Source organism: Mercenaria mercenaria, chromosome 18 (genome assembly GCF_021730395.1).
Source record: "Mercenaria mercenaria strain notata chromosome 18, MADL_Memer_1, whole genome shotgun sequence".
Taxonomy (NCBI): Eukaryota; Metazoa; Mollusca; class Bivalvia; order Venerida; family Veneridae; genus Mercenaria; species Mercenaria mercenaria.
In genome coordinates, this window is record NC_069378.1 from 51,190,603 (window position 1) to 51,213,142 (window position 22,540).

Here is a 22,540-nt window from a genome sequence, read left to right on the forward strand (position 1 = left end):
GCGGCTTTATATAGAACATATAGGGAAAATGATGACGTCACACTCCCTGAAGATAGGCACATGACTACTAAATTTAATCCGTTTAGAAAGTTTAAAGTTAGAACAAAATGCTGTCCATAAGACAGCATGATCGACTTTTCTAAGTGCTGGATTCTGAATTAGAGCTTTGCCAGTAAAAGGGGCATAATAATCAAAAGGTTTGAAAGTAACACACCTATTGGACGCTATATAAAACTTAAACAAAAATATTTTAAGTTAAAAAGGGGCATAACTCTGTCAATATTAAATCAGAGTTATGGGGATGTTTCTCCTGGTGTAGATTTTGACAGTACAAAACTGTTTTTTAAGTTTCAGCTCGAAAGCTTTAATAGTAATAGGGATATTTGACTTTCTCAAAAGCTTCGAAATGTCGAGCGAAAAATGCTACATTATTGTATATTACATATTTTCTAACAGCATTTTCAAAAGCAACATTATTATATTACATTGTACTCAATGCAAATGTTATCACCTTTTCTCACGAGTTCGCTTTGCTGTGCGATTGCAAGTCAAATTTTCTCAATCCCTGGAGAATTATTCTTAATGTAAAATGGCCTTACATTCTAGTTTAAGGTTTTTATTAGTCAATCGAGAGCCAAATCAAGACAAATATATTTCTTCGCTCTTCGCTCGCTCCTGATTTTCTGAAAAGCTATAAAAGTATTTAAATTATTTTTGCGCTCGCCTCCTCAGTTTTTGCTAAAAGATCAAATAAAAAAATAAAAGGTCCGATGAACAACTTTTCAAATTTGGTGTGGCCTTATCAAAATTTTGCCTGTAATTGTTACCGTTGAAACTATTTTCATACATGCATGTACAAATTTATTTATTTTATGGATGATATTCTTTTTTTTTGTTTCTTTAAATCAGTTTTTCCATTTGGTTTCCAAGTTTCTTGTTGTGACTTTGATAAAAAGTTACTTTTCAATTCTCATATATTTTGTATTAAAATGCTGTTAATCAAGTGATTTCAAATTGGCCTTGTTATTTGTCCAGGGGTTTCGTACTGGCCCAAGACCGAAGGCTGCGGGCCAATACGACTGTCATGGACAAATAACTAGGCCAATATTAAATCACTTAATTAATGATGATATCATTATTCAACTTATAAATTCTTGCTCAAACAAGACAAGAATTAAGCCACTTACGCATATTCGTATCAAATTATTAAAGCATTATTGTTTAAACCCTGATTTTCTGAAAACATACTCATTTAATCTATCAAAACAGATAGGTTTGTGAGTAGATAAGTGTGGTTGATTTTACAGATATTGTGATACATCGATTCCTCGATTGAATCAGCTATCATGGAAACTTACCACATTTACTTATTATAATAATAATACTCTTATGATGTTATGAGTAATGATTTTCATGTTATTTCCATGCAGGCTGTAGGTAACGAGACACAAAATTGTACACATATGTGTTGATCAAGTTACACAAACGACCAAGCACATACTATTCTCCCAACGCCTCGTTTTGTTCTTATCCAAAATTGTTACAGCTGACATCGTGTTTGTTTTTCCATGTATGATCCTTTTCCCAGTTTGTGAATCGCTATTGTAATTGCACAAATAATCCAAGTATCAAAATGCATGTTTAAAATCAGTGACATCCTTTTAATTAATCCCAGTTTGGCAGCATGTTCTATATCTTAAAAAACGACATAAAAAATTTTGACAGGAACATATTTTGAAAAATGAACTGCCGAAGCTTCCTATTCTACAGTATCGTTATCATTTACACAGATTTACACTGCATCGTACGTCCGCTCAGTCACAGTTAGTAATTAACGTTGCATTTATCCGAGTATAGAATCGATGAGAATTTGCGCAAAATGTGAAAACTATTACAAATATATACAAAAATGAAGTATTTCAAAATTCTAGCGGAAGTAACTTCTCCGTATTGGCACTCTCACTAGACTCAGTCAAAATGCTTGTGTCCCTTATTGGTTCTGTTTTTTGTTTTTTTTTGTTTTTTTTTTCGTATTGACCCTGATTTTCTCATATTGGCTCAGTTGAGTTTGATATTAGCCCAGTCTATGTCATATAACTTATATAATTTACCTTATATTGTGTCCAATATTTCATAGTTGAATAATACATGTAATTATAAAACTGATATAAATTGTTTATTTTCTTTCCTCTTGACATGTAAACGTCCCTCTTAGGTAATGCTTCTCATCTATTACAGCGTGTCAAGCAGTTCCGAATCATAAGCAGTTCCAGATTATTTCAATTTTATTCTTCACATGTTGCCAATGAAACAAAATGTTTTATCCCTTGAATGTCCCTTAGTTTAAGAAATAATTTCACAAACTTTTTTAGAAGTTGGGTGTCATGTTGTTCTTTCAGGGGAGATAAATGTTAAAAAAGTGTGATTCTGAACTACTTGAATTGAAATGCAGGGTTAACTATTTATTATTACCATCATTGTAAGTTACTTTGTCCAACAGACGTTCAAAAGCAAGCAACTGTCCTAACTTTTTCCAAGTAATAGTCCTGCATTACATAATCATTAAGTACATAATTGGGAGATTACTAAAATGATGTATTTCAACAGTACAAGTTACAAGATATGTCGTTTCTGTATGGTTAATATAGTGATGTTAGTCAACAAATTTAAAAGTGACACTCAATTGACGCTTTAAATTCACAACATAGATCTGAATGATTATAGAAAAGAAAAATTATAATGCTGTGTGATAAAGATCTTATTTTTTGTCTTTTTATTTTGTCAGCCTTTACGGAACATGGCTGATCGTGAATTTTTGCATTGTTTTGTACACGGCTTCAATATTTTGATATTCTACACAATTATGTGGATGCTGCTAATGTATCTGTTATAGAAATACTGTTTGAGAGGTGATTTTGCAATAAGTCATCAGTTTTTGTAAAGGCTAAATAGCTCCAAAGCATAATTCTTTATGTTGATCTTTACATAGCCTAAGGCCTGGTTTATATTTCAGTTAAAGCCTGACATCCGAGAGCTTCAGAGCAATGTATAATGGCGACCAATATGCTGAAAAAGAGGGAAAGAACGATCTGTTTGTTACTTTGCACTAGGTTTACGTTATTGACGTTGTTGATTTTAAAATGTTGCCTTACTGTAAGGAATGTGGTGGACAAATGTATCCGATGGATCTACATACAATATATTATCGAACTACATGTAATTTTGATCTATTGGGGAAACATTCAAGATTTTACGTGTTAAATAAGTGTGGAACATTTTAATTGACTTACTTTTTAGCTCATCTGTCACATAGTGACAAGGTGAGCTTTTGTGATCACCCTTCGTCCGTCGTCAGTCCGTCCGTCTGTCCGTTCGTCCGTCCGTGCGTCCGTCAACAATTTCTTGTCTGCACGATAGTGGTTTCATTTATGATTTTATTTTAACCAAACTTGCACACAACTTGTATCACCATAAGATCTCGGTTCCTTTTTTGAACTGACCAGATCCCATTATGGGTTCTAGAGTTATGGCCCCTGAAAGGGCCAAAATTAGCTATTTTGACCTTGTCTGCACAATAGCAGCTTTATCTAGGATTCGATTTTTACCAAACTGGCACACAACTTGTATCACCATAAGGTCTTGGTTCCTCTCTTGAACTGGCCAGATTTCCATATGGGTTCCAGAGTTATGGCCCCTGAAAGGGCCAGAATAAGCTATTTTGACCTTGTCTGCACAATAGCAGCTTCATTTATGATTTGATTTTAACCAAACTTGCACACAACTTGTATCACTATAAGATCTTGGTTCCTTTCTTGATCTGGCCAGATTCCTTTATGGGTTCTAGAGTTATGGCCCCTGAAAGGGCCAGAATTAGCTATTTTGACCTTGTCTGCACAATAGCAGCTTCATTTATGATTTGAATTTAATCAAACTTGCACAAAACATGTGTCACCATAAGATCTTGATTCCTTAGTTGAACCGGCCAGATCCCATAATGGGTTCCAGAGTTATGGCCCCTGAAAGGGCCAAAATGAGCTATTTTGACATTTTCTGCACAATAGCAGCTACATTTATGATTCGATTTTAACCAAACTTGTACACAACTTGTATCACCACAAGATCTTGCTTCCTTTCTTGAACTGGCCAGATTTCTTCATGGGTTCCAGAGTTATGGCCCCTTAAAGGTCCAAAATTGACTATTTTGGCTTTTGCAGCCATATAGAGACTTCATTTATGGTTTTATTTGATACAAACTTCCAAAATAACTTCAACAACAATAATTCTTTGATTCCATGACAAATCAGATCCAAGCGTAGGTTCAGTTATTTTATATCTGATTACCTCCCCTGATTGTAATCAGAATGGATTTATATCAGTATGTACTTATAGGACTTATTTGAAATTTCATTATTGTCATTAGTTGGACTGAGCCAATCAGGGTAGATAGCTATGGACTGATTTTATGTCAAATTGCCTCCCTTTATTTCAAATTAAAATTGGTATATCTCCGTAACTAATGAAGATACTGATCTGAAATTTTATTTATGTCAACAGATTTATTTGGCAGATCCTTCTTTTGTTATCTTACAATAATTTTTTTTTAAAATTACTTCCCTTTTACGTTACTATAAATAGCTTATTTTTAGTAACTTTTTTATTATTGGCCGTAGGGAAATACTGAGACCACTTTTCTGTGGTACAACATGGATGGTACCTCCAATTTTAGGTGTATTTTGACATATCTGTATCTTGTAAGCATTTCTTTATTTTTTTGGTTAAATTTCTTCCTTTTGTTGTTACTGTCCTTTGGACTTAGATATTTTTTCTAAGGACCTTCTTGACCTCAAGTGCAATGATAACAGGTGAGCGATATAGGGCCATCATGGCCCTCTTGTTAATACATTGTTATTGATCATCAACTGTACTACTACTGATAGTGTGCACAATATCTGACAGCAGATTTGAAATACGCTATTGAATAAGAAGTGAAAACAAGAATGAACCATACAGGTCACAGCAAAAATATGTTCCTCTCTATCAGCAAAAGCATTGTTGCAGTTACTGTATAGTCTACATTTTGCTGCAAAAGAATTGATTAAATGATACGCTTATAATAAGCTAATAAACAAACTTAAACAAAAATAATTTTAACATGTACATTTCGCTTTAAAAACAACGGATCTGTGCCATTGTCAAAACCAGTGTCGAATTTATATATGCATATTGAAAATACTAAACACATGTTCATAGGCGAAGGAGCAGGCGACATGATCGCTCCTAAACTTATAAGACTGTGGGTGTACAGGTTAGGCGGGCGGGACAGCATATAATGTTGCGGAACCAAAATTGCGGTCCCGTAACGTCATTTTATTCAAACAATATGCTTATTATGAGAGTAGCTAAATGTAGTTGATAATGATTTTGACTGCGGTAGATTTAATCTATGCTTGTCCATACCGTTCTTAAGTGCCCTCCTATCGCCTTTAATATCAAAGAAGTTCAGTACTTAGCCAATTCTTGTGAAATTGGAATCTATATCAGAAACAATGTATATATTTTATTTTACCATGACAGAACATCTTCTTTCCTTTGATGTTGCTATTTATAATAAAAGATAATAGGTGAGGGTAGATTTCTCGGAAGCACAGAGCACCAAAAACACAGCCCCAGAGCCACGCATTTACACAGCAGGTCCATAACAAAAAGAAGCTGTAATGGAAAATATTTCAAACATCCAACAAGTACATATTTAAAGGCACTCGCTACAGTTTTTCCGGACGGGTCGATATTTACCCCAACACCATGCCAATTTGGTTTCGATGTAGCTCACTGCAGACTTGGTGCGGTCTTCTGCGCATGCCCGGAAGTGATTATCTAATGTCGTGTACGGCAAAAATTCGCAAATTATTGTATGTTCGCATGCATTTAATGTACAAAATGTATAATATACTGACTAAAGGTAAGGATAAGTATCACCATGGTTACAAAATATATACATTTAAAGTACTTTTAGTTCAAATTGCTTCAATCCGACATATACTGGAGTCTGTTATTTATACCAGCGCTCAAACTCTGCATTGAGTCACAGCTGTTTCTAATCCCGTACTGTACCCGTACCGTACATTCGTAAACTATAGGTTTTGTTAAAAAAAAGGGCGGAAACTTTGATCGTTCTATGCCATCAAAATGCTTCAGAAACACCTTAAAATCCGCTTATTAAGAAATCTGCCGTTTGATAATTTTATATATATATTTCTAAGTCATTTGCTCAAACACTGAATGAGTATTTCGTACCAACCTGCGTTGTATAAATGCCCGCCACACCCCACCTCATTGTAATTTGATTTAAGCGAAATTTAATATGGTGACCTATCAATTTTCTTTTTGTTTTAGATTAGGTAGACATAACCAAAGGCATGTGCAGAGTTTGATTAAATTCTATTATGTGAAACTCGATAAAATAGCAAAAGTACCAACTTAAAATTGACAAAAATATACAAAAATGGCCCTTGGGTCTGCTGAACAAGTATTCCATTCTTTACAAAATAATGTTCTTTTGATTTCTTTGAGCATGTTTCAAATAAATATATTGTTTTCCGTTATAAAAATGCTTAGATAATCAAATTTATGCTGATTATTGTACTTTACTAAAATATATTTTAGGATTACAGAAATTTTGAAAAATGTTTAAAATAGCACCATATCTAGGGGCAAATTAAATTGAAACAAAGCTGGTGACCTAGTATTTTTATTTCATTTTTTAATACATCATAACATGATCTTTTCATACAAAACATTTCATCAAAATCTATTATTGAGAAAAATTACGAAACTGTAGCGAGCGTCCTTAATTATGCTAAATATTGATGGAGGGGAAGGATACGGCAGGGTGCGAAATGGGGTCGGGGTTGGAGGAGTGTGGGGGGGGGGGGGAGAGGAATCCAAAGGGGGGAAGTTGAACAAGGACGAATATACAAGGGAATGCCATGTTCTTTAAAAAACAGTCGCACTACAACGTAAACCACAATAGTGCAGACACTCATGTACCAGAGACAAACACACAACTACGATCAACCAAATAACATAGAAAAACGAACAAGCAACACATTAGAAAACCGTAGGGCACCGTTAAGGCCGCGATCTCAATGCATGCAAATTATCGTTCACTAAACTTAATCTAATGGACCAGTCAATGCAAGTAGAGAATAAAACATTTACCATTGTCACAAGGAAGTTTTATATAGACATCTCTTCAAAGATATAAAAATATATAAATGTATATATGCCAAATATATTATATGGGAAAATGTCGGTTACATAGCCATATGGATAAACGTAGGATTTGCATCGTGGACGTTAACATATATTTAAATCACGTCAGTGGCATTGGTTTTCGTTTTTAAATATTTTAGCATGAAAATTCATGATTTCCTAACTATTAAATTTGTATCAAAAAGGTATATGAAGATGTGAACCTAGAGTCTTGTATCAGCGAAATAGAACACTAGTTATAAGTGCACGATGTCTGTCTTATAGAGGAGTCGAAGAAGCGTTCCCATCATAGGAAAGAACAGTATGCTCTATCGTTAGGACGAGTCTAGCAAGGACAGCTTAAACAACTGATTATGTAGTAAGTAGGTATCCCACTCGAACTCGCAACTGCCATATTGAAAGGCATATCCTACTTCGTTACAGGGCAGTACAATAATAGTGTTCATGATTGATTTAAGAACCTACAGGTAATATTTAATGAAAAGGATACTTGTAAAACAGATCGAGTCTCAAAACAAAATTTGATTATATTTCCTTCTTAGCGAAGGTAAATATTATTGTATCTTAAATGGCGTTGTTTTACCATTTGAAGTGTACAGATATTAATTAAGATTCATGTACCGGGTAGTACGGAGTTTAGTTTAAACAAAGTAAAGTACCAATTTCTGGACTTAAGAAATCTTGATTGTGAGTGAATGCATACGCTTGTTTATTGCTATTTTTCTGTTAAAGGACATTTTACAAGCACAAAAACAGGGTAAAAATTTATTAGCAATAATTTTATTTTCGTTTTCTTTATATGGTAAAAGAAAATCCATCTACTTTCGTTTTCCTAGTATGATACAAAGGGGATGTATCTACTTTCGCTTTCATGGTAATTGTACACGTAGAATAAAATGTATGAGTAATTAAGCTACTTTCGATAACCTTATATATTTATATAATAACAGTTATACATCAGATATGTTTTACGTTAACTAGTCAAGACATATAACAATACCAACATAAGCTTTAAATGAGTTTTTGACCTACTATGGATAACAAGTTTAAACAAATACAACAAATATAAAAGAGCCGTAAGTAGAAATCATTACATTTATTACACTGTTAAATCAGTTTACCACATAATAGTTTGCACTATTCATTACTATTAAATTTGGCCAAGAGTTTAAAGGTGTTCTTGACCCAAATTTCATATATGCATACATTAAATACTACATACAGTTGGTGTAAACATACAATTATCAAGGTTTAACAGTACCACGCGTTAGATAAAAATAGTAAACGCTTCATACATGTCTAGCATACCAAAATACACTAACATTCTGGACGTTTTCATGGTATGTCGTTTATTGCTGCAGCACGACTTTTAATTATGAAAGTAGTTCTATAGACACAATTAATTCATATATACCTAGTTAAGATAAATATGTTTTATTAAAATGTTCTACAATTGCTACAATATAAACTATTTTGATGAAAGATAACCATCGGTATACAAGTAACTGTTGCTGTAGTTATCATAGAAAGACGAACATTTATCTGATAGTTGTGTGAATCAGTTACTTAATTCACTATCAAAAGTTTTAAGTTGCCTGTAATACATATCATTGTCCATTTTGTTTTATTTAGATTTACCTCATAGGTAATGTCTCTAGTGTCTTTTGGTTTCTCGGTCCTGTGAAGAATGTTTGTCTTTTATGTATGATACAATGCCTTTACCATTTATATTTCTATTGCGCCGTTCAAGTTTGTATCGCAGAACTTAAAAATGTTACTTCGCCAAGTCAAATTTTTTAAATGAATGGCAGGTCGACAATTTTATTGTTTATGAATTTCTACAAATTTGACTTAAGACTATTCAATAATTTTGATATTTTAATCATCAGAAAGAGGAGTCTCTAACTTGGAGATGGGTAGAACATGGTTCACATCCACAAGTCTGTGCCTAATGAACTTCACATTTTATATGGCACAATTCCATGCAGCATTAACGCAAAATAACATGATTGTGTTTGGCAACAAGTTTCTTGCATTTTCAGTACAGGGCCAGGATATACAGAAATGTCTCCATTAATGAATAATATAAAATAATTCTGTAAGATTTCTGACCACAGTTTTTATTTTTTATTTTTATTTTTTTTTATTAAAAGTGGTTGGCTATGACACTGTTATAAATTATAGTACACCGCCCGAAAAAAAGTATAATTTCCTCTGTTGACAAGTGATATTATATAAATAATACATGGCAGTAAAGATGTTATTGATACTGTTATAAAAAAGCATCAACACCCGAAACAATTCGCGAGGGTGTTAATACATTTTAGGGTTGACAATATTCATAACACGATAACTGACATGTGTTTTTATTTTATTATTATTTAATGGCAAGCGAAACAAGAAACTCTATTCCGCAAACCAACCACTGCTTGCATATCAACGATTTTTTATAATCGTCTAACAACGCGGATGTTGAAAAATCTATATCCACTGAAAATAATTGTTGAAATACCATCCACTGATTGCGATGTACAGAGGACAGCTCTGCGCAGGTGTTATTAAAATTGTTACCCTAGGATCATTTAAAACAGGTTTCGCAAAATGACCTACTTTGGGCTATTCTTGTTTACTCCGTCCTTTTACGCCTAAAATGAGTCATGATTTGTATCTCTTTCTGGTGTAATACGAACATGTTAGAATGGAAATGAATTTTTAGTGTTGCGTGTTTTGTTGGCAAATAAACCATGTTCTTTCGTTCAGCATCTGAATTCGAAACCGTGTTTTATTTGCCAATAAAGCACACAAAACTAAAATATATTTCCTAAGTATAATACATTAACAAGTTATCAGCCTAGCATATTGCATTAAAGTGTATTGTTTTAAAAGTTTAAACACCACTCAGTCTGTCAACATCCATTTGTTATCTTTTTATCATCATTATTTTGGAGGCCTCTTTGAAGTCAAAATGGCCACTTCAAATCATGCTATTTTATTTTCGTTTTAATCAAATTTCTAAAACCTATTGTATGCATTTTGTACTTTACATAAATTCTATAGTCGGTTAAACAAGTTCAAATGGAACATTAAATTCTATATGGTGTATTTGAGATAATTTTTGCTTAAAACGAGATAAAAATCGTGTAATTTTACAAATCTAATTACTTCTTGCTATTTTTTTTAAAACGCGTTCCTTTTAACAAAAGTGTCTAAATGAAAGATAACATTCACCACTTAAAGATTATCTATAAAGTAATAAAGACCAAATGAAGGAAAGTAAAAATATTAAAATATGTGTTTGCTTCTTGGCATCATATATTACTAAATTTATTCAATTATCAGTAAATTAATTGCATTTATTGTATGAAAATGTCAAGATAATCATTGTGTGTTACGGCCAGTATTTATCTTTTTAGTTTTTGGAAAAGGGAAAGGACTGAAAATGAAAGAGATATATCAAGATATTTTAGAATGAACATTTATATTGTGCCATGTTCTTTTCCATTGATAAACTTAATCATATGTTAATAAATCAGCTGCAGCTAGGTTATATACAGGGCGTTATTCTTTGACTCTCTCTTTAATAAATTAATCCTGAAATACAAGGAAGTAATTTTAAGACACGTAGTTTTTATCATTATCATTTTTCTTTTGTTTTTCTTTTATTCAATGGTAGCAATCTTAGAGCAATTCATGATTGAATGGTTAATGACGACTTTCAAAACACTTTCCTGTCACTTCTGTTGGGTTGAAATCTTTCATGTGACGTATAATTCTTTGATGTAAGGTAGCAATACAGCTGGATAACCGAAGGTCATTTGATTTACTAAGGCACCCTCCTATGCCTATAATTACCGGAGGGGCATCTACGGACTTCCTTTACCACTCAAATCTGTAACATTACCATGTTCGTAAATTGTTTTAGTGTGTCATAAAACCAAAGAAAACAGATCCTCACGGTCAATTTCTTGAAGGAAATCTTACGTTGTAATTTAAACGTCACATCGACACAGTTAAGGACATATGACAACTTTTTCCTTTAATAATCGATGAAGTCTCAACTTTAACCGCTTGTCCGCGGAGGAACCTTGATAAGTATACTTAATCTATATGACTTGTTAAATTGTCAAAAAAAAACATGCCTGAAAAAAAGAGCGAAAGTAGAAATTTTACATTTTTGACTATGTAATGTAATATTCAATTAGTTTATTATTCAAAACTTAGTTTAAGAAATAAAGTACTGTCACAATAAAAAGGTATTCCCCTTGTTTTTCTTGCTTTAACGGTGTCCAGGTTATAACACATGCAGTAATTATGTTGATATAACAAGTATTCAATCGGTACAACATTCACATTATTTTGAAATCTAGAAAAAGTTCAGGATTAACTGGACCAGGACGAGTGATCTATTATTAGCTCACCTGAGCACGAAGTGCTCATGTTGACGTATTGTGACCACGCTGTTTCCGTCGTCCATCGTCCCAGCGTGCGTCCGGGCGTCAAGTCGTCCGTCGTCCACATTTGTGTTTAAACGACATCTCCTCCAAAACCACTGAATGGGTTTTGATAAAACTTGGCCATGATGTTCCTTGCGTAGTCCTCCACAAAAGTTATTCAAACGGTTCCGCTTGGTTGCACATAGTGGTCTGATTTTAAAATAGGTCCAAACAAATGGTCCTTATGCTACACTCTATCGTGATTGTTCAAATTATTCCGATTTGTCAAAAAACATGGCCGCCAGTGGGCGTGGTCTCTATGTTTATAGAGGAAAGTTTAAAAATCTTCTCTTATGAAACTGCTTTTCCGATTTTAAAATAATTTCACACAAATGGTCCTTGTGTGGCCCTCTACCAAGATTGTTCAATTTCTTTTGATTCGTCAAAAACATGGCCGCCAGAGGGCGTGGTCACTTTTCCCTATATGTACATAGTGGAAACTTTAAAATTCTTCTAGTGTGAAACTGGTTGCCCGATTTTAGAATAATTTTACACAAATGATCCTTGTGTGACCCTCTACCAAGATTGTTCAGATTAGTTTGATTCGTCAAAAAAGCATGGCAGCAAGAGGGCGTGGTCATTTTTCTTTATATGCATATTATGTAAATTTTAAAAATATTCTAGTGTGAAACTGCTGGTCAGATTTTTAAACAGTTTTGCTTAAATGGTTCTTGTGTGACCAAGATTATTCAATTTTTTTCTGATTCTTCAAAAAACATGGCTGCCAGGGGATGTGGTCACTTTTCTCCTCTGAATCAATTGTCAAATTAAATTCAAATTATTACCCTAAGTTCGAAAGTGTGTTTGACATGTTTATACTATAGGCAACCATAGAAGAAACCTAAAGGGTTCTAGAGTTATAGCCCCTGAAAGGACCAAATATTTAGATATTTTGACCTTGTCTGCATAATAGCAGCTTTATTCATGATTTTTTCCAAACTTGCACACAACTTGTATCACTATAGGATCTTGGTCCCTTTCTTAAACTGGCCAGATTCCATTATGGGTTCTAGAGTTATGGCCCCTTAAAGGGCCAAACTTAGATATTTTGACCTTGTCTGCACAATAGCAGCTTCATTTTTGATCTTATTTTAACTTAACTTGCACACAACTTGTATCACCACAAGATCTTGGTTCATTTGTTGAACTTGCCAGATTCCATTAAGGGTTCTAGAATGATGCCCCCTTAAAGGGTCAGAATTAGCTATTGTGACGTTGTCTGCATAGTAGCAGCTTCATTTATGATTTGAAGTTAATCAAACTTTCACAAAACTTGTATCAACATTAGATCTCGGTTCCTGTCTTGAACCAGTCAGAGCCCTTAATGAGTTCCAGAGTTATGGTCCCTGAAAGGGCCTAAATTGGCTATTTTGACCTTGTCTTCACCATAGTAGCTTCATTTATGATTTGATTTTAACCACTCTTGCACACAAGATTTTGATTCCTTTCTTGAACTGGCCAGATTCCATTATGGGTTCCAGAGTTATGGCCCCTGATAGACCAGAATTAGCTATTTTGACCTTGTCTGCACAATATAAGGTTCATTGAATTCAATCAAACTTGCAATCTTTAAGTGCCGTGTGGCGGCTGTAAAAAGTCTCCCCGTACTTGGATTCAGTGTTGATATATTTTCTGGTCCTTTGGGATCATGGAGTCCATTCAACATATGTGTAATAAGAGTTCCGCTTAAGCCGGTGCTAGGGGGCGTGAGAAGTGTTGCACATTTCATCACATCTCATGAACAGACTCAATCAAACAGAGTCTGCTATTATTTTTCTTGGTTGCATTCTTTGCTTCCAAAGGACCTTTTAACATATTTTATTGCACAAATCTTAGTCAGCATAAGATCTCGGTTCCTTTCTTGAATTGGCCAGATCCCGTAATGGGTTCCAGAGTTATAGCTGCTTAAATGGCCAAAATTAGCTATTAGCACAATAGCAGCTTAACTTATGGTTTTATTTTAACCAAACTTGCACACAACTTGTATCACCATAAGATCTCGATTCCTTTTTATACGCCCGAAAGGATGTATTATGTTATCGGCTCGGTGTCTGTCTGTCTGTCTGTCTGTCTGTTGGTTAGCAATTTCCCCTTCCACTCTTGAACCCCCTAAAGGATTTCAAAGAAACCTCACACAAATGTTCACCTCATCGAAACGACATGCAGAGTGCATGGCTCACTTCAAAGTCAAGGTCACTCTTAGGGGTCAAAGGTCATTATGACTTTGTTTGGTGTGTATATTGTTCTGCATTTGCGTTGCGTTGCAGTGCTCTTGTTTCTATTTGACATATCCTTCTTTGTTCATTTACAATTTTTAATTACTTCCCTTTTACGTTACTATAAATAGCTTATTTAGTAACTTTTTTATTACTGGCCGTAGGGAAAAACCGAGTCCAATTTTCTGTGGTACAGCATGGATGATACCTCCAGTTTTTAGGTGTATCTTGACATATCTGTACCTTGTAAGATTTTTTTTTTCCTTTTGATATTTTTTTCTGAGGAATTAGATTAATTTTTCAATTATTCCCTTTATTGTTCCTGTCCTTTGGGCTTCATCAGTCAAAATTTTGCTCCTATCCTCTTCTGATGTAATTTTTCGGGCATTAAATTACTGGCCTGATTTGAAAATAACTTTATTTGAAATAACTTTAAGAAAATTGCAACTATATTTTTGATTGATCTTGATTATGATTTTTTACCTTCTTGTCCTTAAGTGCAATGATAACAGGTGAGCGATATAGGTGTATTATGGCCCTTTTGTTATCATGTTTAATTTTAAAAAGGTTTTAAAAGATTTTCAAAGAATATGTTATTATTCGTCTACTATTGATCTGGTTACAGATTAAGAGAAAATCTTTCAATCTGGAGAATCTGGAGTAAACTCTTCTTCATATTAGTATAAGTGACCATTCACTTATATATTGTACCAGAAAAGTTAGTAAAGAGCAAGCACACTACTGTCAAAGTGAGCTCCTTGAAAAGCTATAACAAAGAGGATTTTCAGAAAAATTTAATTAACACTGATTGGTTACCAGAGCTTTTATGTGAAAATGTTATAGATGCATGGTGTAGTTTTAAATCTATATTTTGTCAATAGTTAATCACATTGCTCCATCGAAAGAAGTAAGAATTAAGCAAAGAACTGAGCCATGAGTTTCTAATTAATTTTTACAGTTTATAAAGGACAGAGAAGCTTTAAATGCTTATAAGAAAGTCCAACCCCTTTTATATCTTTTAGAAATAAAACTCAGCATCTTATATGCTGTGCTAAAAGAGACTTTTAAAAAATCTATGGTTGATAATGAAAATGATTCCAAGTCTTTGTGGAAGACACTCAAGAATCTAATTTTTAGCTCACCTGACTGAAAGTCAGGTGAAGCTTTTAGTATGGTCTTTTGTCCGTCATCCGTCCGTCCACAATTGGGCTTGTGTTCACGATAGCGCTTTCATTTCTTATTTGATTTAAACCAAATTTGCACATAACTTGTATCTCTCTGAGATCTCGGTTCCTTTTGAAAACCAGTCATATTGCACGATGGGTCTTGGAGTTATGCCACCTGAAATGGCTAAAATCTGCACAATTGAGCTTGTGTTCACGATAGCGCTTTCATTTCTTATTTGATTTGAACCAAACTTACACATAACTTGTATCTCTATTAGATCTCGGTTCCTTTCGAAAACCAGCCATATTGCACGATGGGTCTTGGAGTTATGCCCCTGAAATGGCTAAAATTGCAGATTTTAGCCTTGTGTTCACGATAGCGCTTTTATTTATTTTTGCATGTTCACCAAACTTGTTTAACTCACCTCACCGAATTTCCAGAAAATTTGTTCAAATTATGGCCCCAGGGTCAAAATTGGCCCCGCCCCAGGGATTACTTGTTTTTTACATAGACTTGTATACGAAAATCTTTAAAAATCTTTTTGTCTTGTTTTACATAGAATTATAGAGGGAAATCTTATTTTAAATGTTTTTGTCTGAAACTACAATGGCTAGAGTTTAGATATTTGGTGTATATATCATTATCTAGTTGACCTCTACCAAGATTGTTCAAATCATGGCCCTGGGGTCAAGATTGTCTCCGCACCAGGGGATACTTGTTTTTACATAGACTTATATAGGAAAAACTCTTGATTAAAAAAAAACATAAAAAATAGAAGACATGATATTTGAACCTGGAGAAAAAAACACGTATTATGATTTTCATCAAGGATTTTCATCAAGGATTTCTTTGATCGAGATGTTGAGGGTGTGGGCCCAACCGGGTTGGCCGAGCCTATATTGCACCATTATCTCCTGTGAAACTGTTGAGCCAAATTTAAGGAAACTTTACAGGAATGATCCTTGGGTGGTCCTCTACCAAAATTGTTCAAATAACTTTTTCAGTCATTAACTTGTTCTCCTACAACCATAGTGCCTCATTGGCTTGTCAGGTGAGCGACCCAGGGCCACTTGGCCCACTTGTAAAATAAATAAAAGTTGTTCTGGAAATATTGGGTTGAATATTGATGGTGACATTGATTTTGATAAGTTAAATGTTGCAAACCGTTTCAGAACTTATTTTACAACTGTTACATCAAATCTTGTCAGTAAATTTCCAAAACAATTGGGACAGTTTAGTAACGATTTTGTTGCTAATTTCTATTTTAGAAAAAGGTAATGCCAACAATAGCTGTTCTCTTTCCATTGTTACAGAAATCAAAGTTTTGAAATACCTTAACAAACTTACTGTTAGTAAGGTCACAGGTCTTGCTGGTATTTCATCACGTTTTGTCAGAGATGGGGCATCTATTATTACTTGTCCACCTACACATGTTAATTTGTCTATAATACAAGTAATGATTTGAAAGCTGCCCGTTTGTTCCCTTGTATAAAAACGGAGGTAGGAAACTACAGACCTGTATCAATTTTATGTATTATATCTAAAATATTTGAAAGAATTGTATATGACCAACAGGAAAGTTATTTGAGTAAATAGAATTTACTATGCGAGTCTCAATCAGGGTTTAGAAATGCTCGACCCGCTCTACTATTGTACATTCATTTTCCAAGTATAATACATTATCAGTGCACAATTTTGTGGCCAGCTGTTAAGGACCCAACTTTGATATTACAACAGTATGACTAAGACAGTATATACTTTATATACTTTCTTTTTTATTTCTTGTTGTATATTGTGAAACAACATTTGATATTTTATCATACATTGTTGTATGTTATCATGTGTATATGTTCCGTCATTTATTACTAAATGACCTATTCATTTGCACATGGTATTTAGTCTTTTTCTCTTTCGTATATCAAACAAAGAAAACTTTGTACAATCAGTTCAACTTAAAGGTAGACATAAAATACATTGTCAGTGTAGCTAAAGATTTCCTTTTATAATACAGCTTCGGATTTCCTTGTAAATTGCATCAATGCTTATCGTTTTTTTTTCATTCGATAGACATAAAAGATTGCGGCTGGTGGAAAACTTGGAATTTCGCAGATTGGCGCATCTGACGCGTTACATGATTTCACCTGTGTACCATGTTTCGACGATGGCAAAAACACGGAAGCTCTGTTCCAGTGTACTGACTGCCAGATCTTCTATTGTCAAAGATGTGTGACAGGTCACAACAAATTAACCAAAAATCACAATGTAATTGATAAGGCTTCACGACTCTTTGGTCAAGGTCAGAGACAACCAAAATTACCTTCTTCCGGTGAACTGCCGACGGATTTATGCGAGGAGCATCATGGACAAGTGATACAGATGTTCTGTGGACAACATGACACGGTGTGCTGTACAATATGTATTGCTGTGAAACACAGGTATTCAGATAACCTATTTATTATCAGTTCGATACTCCAACAACAGTTATCGCGTACGTATGGGGTGTGGGTTATGTTGGCCCTCACACTGTGCGCATAGAGGACGACATATACTGTTCAAACTTCTTCTATCTTTTAATTAAATAGAAAAAAAAATACTTCAGGGGGTTAAAAGACTGTTTAAACTTATTCCATTGCGATGCAGTTTTTTCACTTGGTTGCCAAAATTGGCAGTTCGGTCCTCCCTTGGCATCTTTTGAAAACTTTCCATGCCAGTGTTTATATTGATTAAGTATATTATCACATTTGCAAAAACAGACGGGACATACTTAAAGGTTATATATAACACACTAAATATCCGTTCGTCTTTAGTCTATATAAAATTGACATATTTCAAATGGCTGTAGCACACATCAGGACCCATTTTAAATTGCTGTTACTTACACTGTGTTGAAGAATATAGTCAGTGCTGAATAAAAATCAAAAGAAAAGTAGGGGTCATGTTTGATTCAAGATAAATATTTTCAATCCAACACACAAACTGTAAAACCAGCTAAACAAATTGTAGTGGTGGTGTACGATCTCAGTTTGCATGGCGAATTCTGTCATGTTATTAGCTCTACGGAGCAGAACAACTATTTGAATCCGCCATTTTGCGACTACCATATTTTCGCACAGTCTTCCCATTTAGTGTCTGACGTATAACTAAAAGAGGCTGCAATGTTACTGATTAATATTGCGTAAAATATTTAAAATATGTGAATTCACTACTTACTATTATTTTATTGTCCATTTAAAGAGAGCAGACACACTTTATTTCAAATGTTCAAACTTTAAGATACTTCTGCATGTCTAAAATTAATGTTCTACTTTGTTGAATTTTATTTAATCATTCAAGGCATTGTTGTATCCAAAGGAAATCCAGCCAATAAAAAGATGGGGTTGTGTTCTTGATTTTTGTCTGAACGATTTGAACAAATTAGTCCTTCGGTCAGTTTTCACCATGGAAAAATACGTTCAACAGTGTAGAGTTTGAGCCTTTACATTGCTGCTTATTTTCTGTTAATATTAGTCACTATGCTGTATCAAAAGCTATAAACTATCAAAATTCATCTTATAATATACGGGATATAATACATTCCCGGGACAATTATCTGTTCGGTTACGTAGGAGGACCAATTCAGGTATAACCCGTATAACGGATACTAGGCATTATCCTTGGTTAAAATGACATTAGACCATCACTTCCGGTTAATCAAATATTCTTTATATTGTAGACCAATAGACCATGTGTGTTACGACGGACGCGTATGAATGATGTATTATGGCGAACATAATTTAATGTCTCAAAACTCCACCCTGCTTTTACTTCATTACTGTTCTAATATCCCGTCTATTAACAATATTTCTATGAAAAAAAATGTTCTGAATCATTGTTTTCATTGTTTATCTTTTTTTTTACTATTTCCTCTACCTTCATTAACTTTGGCTCATTTTAAACATTTAGAATGTATTGTTTGCTTTTATATATTTGATATTCATATTTATCGTTATCATTGAACTATTAGATACAAAATTCCTCTCACAGTCTGATGTAGGCCACCATTTTACCGTTCTATTTCACTAATAAAGTAGAAAAGGAAACTTCTGAGCTTTTAAAGACAACTATTAATCTTGGTATCATATTTTATATTACCACTTTAATTTGAATTTCAGTGTCATTATCATAATTTATAATATTTGGTTTGTATGAACCAAAAGAACTACATACATGAGTCCTAAAACTGTCTGAATTAACAAAATCGAGCAGTTCATGACAGAGCTTTAACAGTGTTTGTTTATTAACACGCATTAGCATAATGTTGCAAAAAATATGCAGTAGGAAGATGTATTAATTGTAAGAAGTAAGACAATCGTAACTGATGCAAAAAAGTTTCAATCAACCAATGCTTATTATCCCCCGCCGAAGGCGGAGGGATATAGTTTTGGCGTTGTCCGTCCGTCCGTCCGTCCGGAGACATATCTAGGAAGTGGTTGGAAATATTTAATTAAAACTTCATATACATGTTCACCACTATAGGGAAATGCGGCCCGTCAATTTTCAGTCAGACTGCACAAGTAACACCAGAGTTATGGCCCTTAGAAGTTTCTAGTGTTAACGATATAGGGTACTATAAATATGGCAATTTCTGCTTCATAGCTTGTGACATATTTGACCTAGAAGTATGAAACTTAAACTGAATTTAGGTCACCATAATATGGTAGTGCACGCACAATTACCTCAGGATTTCTCTAGTAACTTCAGAGTTATTGCCCTTTAATTGTTTAAATATCCACATATTTGTACATAACAAACTAACAAATTGGTGTGTGTGTGTGTGTTCGGGTTTAACGTCTTTTTCAACAATTTTTCAGTCATATAAACGACGGTGTCTACTTGTAGCAGCGAGCACAATGCCCAACTTTATAGTGCTGTCTCACTGGAATATCACGCCGTAGACACGTGGCATGATACCCCACCCAGTCACATTATACTGACACCGGGCTGACCAGTCCTAACAAATTGGTAGAATTTCATTAAACTTCTTTCATTTTTTTCCAGGAACATTTATTATCAACCCCCCCCCCCCCCAACCCCCCCCCCCCCCAAAAAAAAATTTTTTTTTTCATTCCTTTTTCTTTTTTTTCAAACCTTCCATGAATACTTAGCAACATGCAAAGTTGTACCATCCCCCACCTCGCTCCTCCACCACCCCGATCATGCATCCCCCCAACATTTTTTTATTATTATTATTTTCCATCCAATATTGTGAAGTTTAATTTGTACCCTCACCCGGTCATCCCCCATCCCCACACCGTCCTTTTTAATTTTTTGTTCAAACCTACCATGAATATTTATCAACATGTGAAGTTGTAACCATGGACCCCCCCCCCCCCCCCCCCCCCCCCCCAAATCCCCACCCCCGTACCACAATCACCACCTACGTTCCAGATTTCTTATTTGATTGTGCTCTCTTCAGGACATCTGTTCTTTTAAGTTCAAATGTACATGTTAAACAGCGACACTCGGTGCCAAACTACTCGAATACAACATTTACAGTAAAGATATTCCATTCAAAATAAGTTCTTTAGTTAGGATCAACGCGACATACATTTATTATGTACACTTAAAACATTTTTTTCTGTTAAATTTGATCTTAACTAATGAAATTATTTGCTTCTTAGTAATATCCTTATTATAACCTTTTGCCGGATATATATTTTTTTGGCATTCCTCACCACAAACCCTTTCGGCGGGGATACCAATTCATCGAATTTTGCTCGTTAAGATATCCGGCTTCGAAAATTTCTATATACGTCCTTTGTTTTTGTAAATTCACATCTATAACCGATGATCATGTCAAAACCTCAATGATATTCTGAAGTGTGTACCTTTATATGTTTACAATATCAACGAATTATATTTATATTTAACTGACTGCAAATCATGTATATATACGTCAATATATACAAACAGTGATTTAAAATAGATTCCATTTTGCTATATTTCCTGGATTCTTCTTACTATTTTACTTTTATTTGATATAATATTTACATACTTTTTGTCATGTGTATAGTGCCGATATTCATCAAACTTTTCAGTATGAAAGTTAGACTTGGACTTTAAATCACTAACAATTAAAATTGCCATAAATTCCGTTGTAATCAATCTACATTGCTGAAACTTTGCACAGCTTTTTGTTGTAGCATATGCCATATTCATGCCAAGATTCATTTAAATTCATACTCCATGTAGGCCTATAAATATAGGAAAATAAGTAATTTTAGCATTTCAAAGTATAAGTTTCAGGCTTAAAATGACGATGAATACAGGCCTAGCTGTATGTTAAGTGATGTTAAAAGACAAAAGAATAGGGAACAAGGTTGCTATCATATATCGTTTATTTCAGGTCCTGTGAAGGCGTAGAATATATCCCAAACATTGCCAAAGGACTTTTGAAGAAACAGGACAAAGACAAAACTAAAACATCTTTGGAGAAAGTTTAAGATGATTTGCAGTATTTGAAGTCCAAAATGCAAAATGAATTGAAGAAGCTGAATGTCCAACGTGATGGTATACTTGATGATATACAACCGTTTAAGAAACGCATTATAGCCAAAATTGAAGAGTTGGAGAGAAAATCAATAAAAGAGGTACAAGACAAGCACAAAGAGTTTGCAGACAAAATAACTACTAGCAGCAAGAAAATCGATGACATACTGAAAGATTTTGAACAACAACTTGACAAGCTCAAACAATTCAGAAGTAACAATGAAGCTCAGGTTTTTGTAGACATTAAGGTTGGTGAAGAGAAGATATCAGATGGGAGTGATTGTGCCAGACAAGCTACTGCTGAAAGGGTGGGAACTATGGTATTTGAGGTTAACAGAAGCGTAGAGACTTGTCTTAGCAATGTACAGTCTCTAGGTAAACTAGCATTCCATATTCCGGAGGACGATATTGGTAATGAATTTATTTCATTTATGTTTATCTTTATTTTTGTGGATTGCATTTCACTGCCGGTCATATAGTCTTTCACTTTGCATTAGTGAAATTAAACACCTAAAATAGTTAAACTAAATATATATTTATCAGACTGTGACAGCATAAAATCAATATTATGAATGGTAAGATGAATGACGGATGTATTCAATCAATTCACAATTACTTAGAAAAATTGCGTCTTGTAAAGTAAGAAAAACTCACAAAAACATGTAATATTTTACAATAAATATAACCTTTGTTAAAAAGTCTCAGCGCAACATTTGACTATATTTATGTAGTCTTCGACACTTTATACTAATTCTTCTGCCACCAAAAGGTTTATCCATGGCATCAATATTGCGAAAATGTCCTTAACACTATCTTTGGATATATCACAGTCATATAATGTATATTCCATATTCCTGCATTTCA

General features: G+C 34.0%; 1 long non-coding RNA gene across 1 annotated transcript; it reads left to right on the forward strand.

Moving 5' to 3' along the window:
* The first annotated feature begins 7,907 nt into the window (after positions 1-7,907).
* On the forward strand, positions 7,908-22,088 carry LOC123538537 (uncharacterized). The gene is made up of 3 exons (XR_008368321.1): positions 7,908-8,029; positions 17,216-17,583; positions 21,534-22,088. It is a non-coding gene; the product is annotated as an uncharacterized LOC123538537 (long non-coding RNA).
* Positions 22,089-22,540: the final 452 nt, after the last annotated feature.